The following is a 7125-nucleotide window of genomic DNA, read 5'->3' as shown; positions in this document are numbered from 1 at the left end:
TTATTTGAATATAAAATACTTTTGATATTTTTTAATACAGAAAATTTAAAAAAATTATTGTTGTTTTAGTACAGTTCTCTGCATTTATCTCCCACCACTCCCCGCCGCCCCCCCCCCCCCCAGCCATCCCCACCTCTCTCCCTCACTTCCACCTGGCTTGGTTTTGTCCATGTGTCCTTTATAGTTGTTCCTGAAAACCCTTCCCCCATTATCCCCTCTCACTTCCCCTCTGGGTACTGTCGATTGTTCTTAATTTCCATGTCTCTTGTTCTATTTTGCTTGCTTGTTTGTTTTCTTGACTAGGTTCCTGTTAAAGGTGAGATCATAGGGTATTTGTCCCTCACCACCTGGCTTATTTCACTCAGCATAATGCTCTTCAGTTCCATCCATGCTGTTGCAAAGGGTAAGAGCTCCTTTTCCTTTCTGCTGCATAGAATTTCATCGTGTATATGTACCATAGTTTTTTCATCCATTCATTTACTGAGGCACATAGGCTGTTTCCAGAAATTTTTGTGGGGAGGAAATCCTAGTGTAGAAAAGAGAAGGGGCTTATGGAGGAAGATCTGATTATAAATACATGAAAAATAATACCAAAATTTATAAGGTTATTGTGAAGGATTAAGACAAATGAGGTAATAACTAATACATAGAATGTATGAATAAATTAAGTGACACCATTTGTGTAATGTGTGTATTATAATGCCTGATGCTTTGGGCTCCTCTTTTTCATCTTTGTCTTATTAGAAGCGCCTAGAACAAGCATTGCGTCACACACAGACACGCACACATCGAAATTCCCATGAGCCATGATCTTAGCTATATTTCTTTTCTCAAAATAGTTTTAAAAAATTCCACAGTTCATAGGTGGGTATCAGAATTAAATGCCACCTAAGTGGACAACTTCCTTTGCATGTCCTCTCTTACGAATGGTTATAGAGTAAGAAGAAACTAGAGAAGACACTCTCCCTTTGAAATTCAGCATTTGATTGTCATGTCTTGATCAGGTATTTCATTGGGCAATTAGTGCGTGCAAAGCCCTCTGGGAGATCAAAGCATCAATATGTCCTGGTTTAAAGCATGGGCTCACTGGGTGCCTCTCACTGAACGTCTCTCGTCTGTGTGGGCAGCTGAGTGGGCGTGGTGCCCAGGACGCCGGCGGTGGTGGGCACGCTCGCTGCGCAGGGGAAGCCTCAGAACTGCACTAGGTCCTACCGCTCCCACCTTTGCATTCCTGCACATTTTGTCTACACGCCTAGTTTCTGAATTCCCATGAACTCTTAGAGAAGAGCACAATTCCTCTGTCTCTGTCCATTCTTTATAACTTGCTTCTTAGTGAATACAGTAGGGATTTTTCTTACATACACAAGAACCACAAGGAGTCTGATGGGACTCAGAATAAAAGAAAAGTATGTCCACGTCTACGAGGAAAAATATATAAGGAATAAAGGCAGCAATGTGGTTGTTGACAGCACATGAAGTTCATCTCCCAGCACTGCCTCTGCATCCCTCTGCCTGGTTGGTATCCAGTCCAAATCCAGCTCTTACTGAAGGACACTGGTTCCAGTGGGAAGATGAAGAGGAATGAAGACCAAAAAGAAAGTTCTCCATTTTCTTCTGAGTTGTTTAATGTAGCTTTTCTTTCCCTATTCGGCAGATTCTCTGGGGGACTCTTAGATTGCTTGCTGTACAAAATATGAGCCAGGATCATAGGTCAGAAGGAAGAGGGCATTTTTAAAATGTAGACTTCTGCAACTCTTGAGAATTCCTCTTTCTTCTTTTCCAAATCCAGTGTCTCTACTTTTAAGACAACGATTCTCCGCCAGGCTACATAATACAAACACCAGGAGACCAGGCCTGTGTTTGTTTAATTTAGTAAGCTTTCTGGCGTCCTCTAAAGTACAGCCCAGGTCGATAAATGCTGCGAGAGAGGGACCCCGCTGTATTTTTCACCTTCATTATTGTTAAGTGATTTCCCTAAAACCTCAGGGCTTGAAAAAACTCCTAGGGTACGAGCTGTCTCTTTCGAACAGGGAGAATTTACTATTACAGGAAGAGCATTGTCGAAATCGAATCATCAGGCTCCGAGGTTCCCATGCTAACCCATGACCCTCAGCAACAAACTACTAAATGTGTCAAACAGTGTGCTATTCTTTTGTATCAGGAAAGAAATGAACCCCAACCCTGCCTCTGGCCTGGTGACTCAACAAAGTAGCTCTTGGCGTTCTATTTAAAATCTCTGGACGAACCTCCCACAGCTCTCTGAGCAATTACAGAATCAAATGGAGCTGTGATATTTGCACAGATACCCTTTGTAACCTTGTTTTTTAATATAAAGGGCAATGGATTTGGCTAAGGAATTAAATTCACTGACATCTCAGGCTTTGTTTCCAATATCTTGCATGAGCCCGTGGCTTCCAAAATGTGGAAAAGATTTTCTTATTCTTCCTCTAACTTTGGGAATGGAGATGAAGTTTATTTTTAACATTCAGCAGTGTTTCGGGGCTCTTTCTAGACCGCAGCTTAAGGAGAATCAGCTTGGAAATATTTTTGTCTTCGTTTGTTTTAAATATATAGAGATGGTATTTCTAAAGCTTTTGTTAAACATTTTGGAGATAAAAATGAAGACCTCTCTCATGTTTATGTTTTTGTAAAGATGAGGAATATAGATACTTATGGTTTGACGTGAAACTGCTTTCTACATTCTACATAATGCCCTGCAGCCTCATAATTTTAACGTACACAAGAGCCAGAGAAAAACTAAAGCTTGTCCTTCCTTTTTACCTTTTACCTGCCTATGGTAAACAGCAAAATGATAACCAGGGAAAACTAAATATCTCATGCAATGCCTGTTTGCCCTCTGGCTTAGCTTTCATTTTTAGGCAAATTTAGAGTGGTTGAATAGTAAAGGGAAAGTGAATAATATTTACAGTCTCTTGGGGTTTCAGACCCTGGATATAAAGGTTTAAACTGGGGGCTGGGGGTGGAAAGGGGCTGTGAGAATCTACAGTCTTTCTGAAGGTAGAGTGGATGGAAACAAAACAGCATTTGACCAGCAGACCAGTATTTTACCACCTACCTGTTAGAATGTGTAGGAACTGCTGAAAATCAGTGCAGCAGAAATTTTCAGAAGAGTGACTGTAAATAATGCCTTAAATTATGTCTTCCTGGTATCTTGGCAACCTCACATACAGAATCACTGGGCACTGAGGGCGCGGGTCAGTGCTCACAGCCCCTCCTAACGCCCATCTCTCTGGATCTTGAACCCTGCTTGGCTGAGGCTCCCTTTTGCCTGGGAGGCTGCACCCAGTTTCTCCGTTAAAGGGTATGCTTCCACAGAGAAATGAAATGTAGCTAATCAAGTCATAAATGCTACCTGTTTCTCCAGGAGAAATACAGTGCTTTCTATCACCTCGGATATCACCAGCCTGAAGAAGCACAAACTGCTCATCTCCCCTAGAAAGGGATTTCATTCCAGCCCTGGGGTTCCCCAATAATCCTGTGGTTGGATGAATTCCCAATCCCCAATCCCATCACGTTTAACTAGTTATTTAACAAGGTAGGCACTAAAAAATTGTATTTGCATTTGATTTAAAATTATGAGAAAATTAGGAACATGAATGGTTTTCATTGAAAAGTGCCCCTCCCGTGTGTGCCCACTGCCCACGGTAACTTAAATATCTCATTGTGGAAGAGTGAACGTTATTTTAAGTCTCATCCAGTGACTTGGGGTGGCAGGTCCTTCCCTGAAGAGCTGGTGGCACTCTTCATCACCAGCGTAGGTGATGTCTGTTTTGACAAAAAGATCGGCCACAAAAATCCGTGCAAAGAATTCCTGCCGTGAGCTAGGCTACGTGGCTACAGAGAAGCAGATCACGCATGGTAGCAAAACCTGAAAAAGAAAGCAACAGAATCTGCACTGGCAGGTACTCCGTTTACTGGGAGCGGCCCGGGGGTGGAGCAGGCTTAGCGGCTAGCGTGACTTGGTGTTCACTCGGGGAAGCCCTGGATTCTGGTCATCCTGTTCATTTTGCCTTCACTCAGGACCTGTGGGCCCTGCTGTGTCTAAGCTCCACTCTTCTTATTTGTAGACTGAGGATAATAACTTGGGCGGAGGCAATGAAATATGTTCACCATTGTCTTGCTCAGGCGTCAGGATGACTACATTCCCCAGCTTCCACTGCAGTTAGATTTCAGGGCACCCAGCACTGGCCCTACGGCCAAGGAGTGTGGGGAGAAGGAAGACACCCGCTTCCTGCCTGGCTCTTACAAGCATCGGGCACAAACCTCCAGTCACACATTTCGCTCACTGCAGTGGCTCAGAGACCTCACGTCCCACCTGGGGTTGCCGCCAGGAGGAGGGATGGTGTGTCAGCCTGTGCATGACTTTATGGGGCATGAAATAAATGATATTTTAGTAAGGCACTGAAGTTGTAGTTCAGGCTTTCATCCTCCCCTTACCCGTTCCTTTCTCCTTCCTCCCTTCCTTGCCTTCCTCTCTCTCTTCTCTCCTCTTCCTGCCTTATTCTTTCTCCCTTCCCTCTGTCCCTGCCTCCCATTCTTCCTTCCTTCCTTCCTTCCTTCCTTCCTTCCTTCCTTCCTTCCTTCCTTCCTTCCTTCCTTCCTTCCTGATATATAGCACATAGGCTATCCTGATCAGCACATACTTTATAAAGTATATAGATTAAACTACTTCAAGAATATCATTCTAGGGACATAGAGACACATACATCTTTTAACATATTTATTATCGTATGTCCCAAACTCATTATTTTAGACTTAAAAATGCTGAGGCTTAAAGAGTCAATTGATTTATCTTCAACAAAACAGCTAATTGGGGGTATGGCTAAAAATTTTCAGTCTAGGCTTTTTTCAAATACATTAGGATCTCCTCCTAAGTGAGATGTACTTCTCAGGGAAACACTTAGATACATCGAATCTGTTGAGCTTAGGCTGGAAAATGAGAGCTAAATTCATTTAAAGAATGCAGCTAATATGTAGAAAGTTTAGAGATAACCAAACAACACTGATCACAATTTTATAATTGGTAAGTGACACTAATTAGGAATTTAGACTACTATCTCTAACCCACTGGTGAGTTTTTCACATTTTTGAGATGAGGTTTTCCTTCTCTCGCATTTTTTAACTCTAAATTCTTTTAGAGTTAAAGTATCCTGGAAGTAATATTGACCTCTTTTATATGAAAGTGATTCTTTGAGAAATTCCTGGTAAACATGCTACTTTGAATAGCATGCTATTTATTAAATTGTAGAACCATACAATACTTTTTACTCCAAGTATTTTTCTAAAACCTTTATAAATTACTACAAGTCACCGGTGATTTGTGAGTTATAATTTTTCCTCTTTGTAGCTTTTCCATTGTGAGTCAATACATGGCAGTGACTGTGTTTGTGGGATTAGGCAGCTTCCCCAACTCCCTGGAACCCGGAGCCCCTTGCGATAGAATTCATACCCGCCCCCCAAGTGGCAATGTGGAATTTTCATTATTTTGCTACTCAAACTAAGTGTGTGTATTGAGAGCTTGCAGAGTGCCTTCAGTGCAGCGTCTTCAACATGGTATCTCGCATAATTTTCTGCACAGTGTGGTGGTTCAGAGGAGGGTGGGCTTTGGGCCTCAGGGGGTGTGCCAAGTGCCCTGTGCCCCATCCCCCACCCCCCCCGCTCTGAGATCCTAGGCAAGCTGTTTCATTCATTTTAGCCTCGGTTTTCTCATTCATAAAAGGAGAATAAGTCTTAGCTCCAAGGATGTTACAAAGTTAAATGTGGTGTAAAATGTATATTGTCTTCCAGTGGATAAGCAGTCATCATCATCAAATAACTGATAGCCTAATCTTGGGAGCCAGCTGAAAGAAATCTATATAACCTTTGGTGTGAAATAATTCCTCATACTATCTAGGAGTCAAAAAATTATGAACAATGTAAGTGTCTAACAAGATGGGAGTGGTTAAGTAAATGACAAAATACCCATAAAATAAAGTTTATGGAGTCTTTTTGCTAATGCTGGTAACAAATGTTTTTAGCTTGTGAATACTAAGAAGCTCACTTTGATGCTTTACCTTAAGCCCCAACATGCCTCCTAGCAAATACCGTGGTATGACCCAATTCTGCGGAGTCTTTGAAGAGAGAGCATCATCGCCTTTAAACAATTTGCACACAGCCTGCACCTCCGACTGCCTCTCTTTCAGCTTCTGTTTGGGCTGTTGCCTGCTGTTACTTTATTTGTCCCTGTGGATGAGACCTGTTCTCTCCACAGCCACCTGTCCATGCCTCTTCCTGGTTTGGGCTGCCCACATGGTGACATTGACCCACCCTTGACCTCACATGTCCTTCCAGGCTCTTTCTCCTGCTGTTGCTAAGAGCTCAGTACCACCTGCTCCTCGCCTCTGTTTTGATGTCCCTGCATCTTTTCACTGCCCTGCTATAGGCCAGCCTTCTGCTCAGCTGTTGCAGAGCAGAAGTTCCGACCCTCGTGATGTACAGGGCTTTTCTTCTCTGCTGGCTTACAAGGATATCCCTGCCCTTTCTTACCACTTATTCTAAATTTTATATGTGGGGGTGGGGATTGGAGGCCAGGAGACTCAATGCACCTTTGCTTTTCCTCTTCCAGCTCTTTGTTTGCATATCCTTATGTATGCTGTGTCTGTGTCTCTATATACATATGTTATTATCTATCTACCAGCAGCATATAATGTCTATAGCAGATACTATTGGTGCCCAGTTCCCTCCTGACCCCTCCCCGACAGCGCCCAGGTCTTAGGTTTCCAGCTGCCAGCATCTGCGGCTCTTCGCCTAAAGGCTTTCTTTGGAGATAGGAGCTTTCCCTGTTGGGGGAAACATTGGAAATAATTGGAATTGACATGCACCTCCCTCCCCAGCAGCCCTCCACCAGGGCAGCTATTGGTGACCAAAATATCCCAACGCCCTTGCCCATTGGGGTGTGGGGGCAACTATGAGGCACGTTCTCCTCTGACTCTAGCAGGACTGAGCTCCCCCAGGGAGATTTGCATAGTGGCTGAGTATCACTTACTGCCTCTTTCCACTGCCCTGTTGGTGCTCCGTGATCATCTCCTAGTACACAAATTGTACTCAGGGTATCAGGAAATACCC

The sequence above is a fragment of the Artibeus jamaicensis genome, unplaced genomic scaffold, assembly GCF_021234435.1.
Source record: "Artibeus jamaicensis isolate MK-2021 breed Jamaican fruit bat unplaced genomic scaffold, CSHL_Jam_final contig_3176, whole genome shotgun sequence".
NCBI classification, from domain to species: Eukaryota; Metazoa; Chordata; class Mammalia; order Chiroptera; family Phyllostomidae; genus Artibeus; species Artibeus jamaicensis.
The sequence above is the reverse complement of the archived record's forward strand: the minus strand, read 5'-3'. Positions refer to the sequence as shown.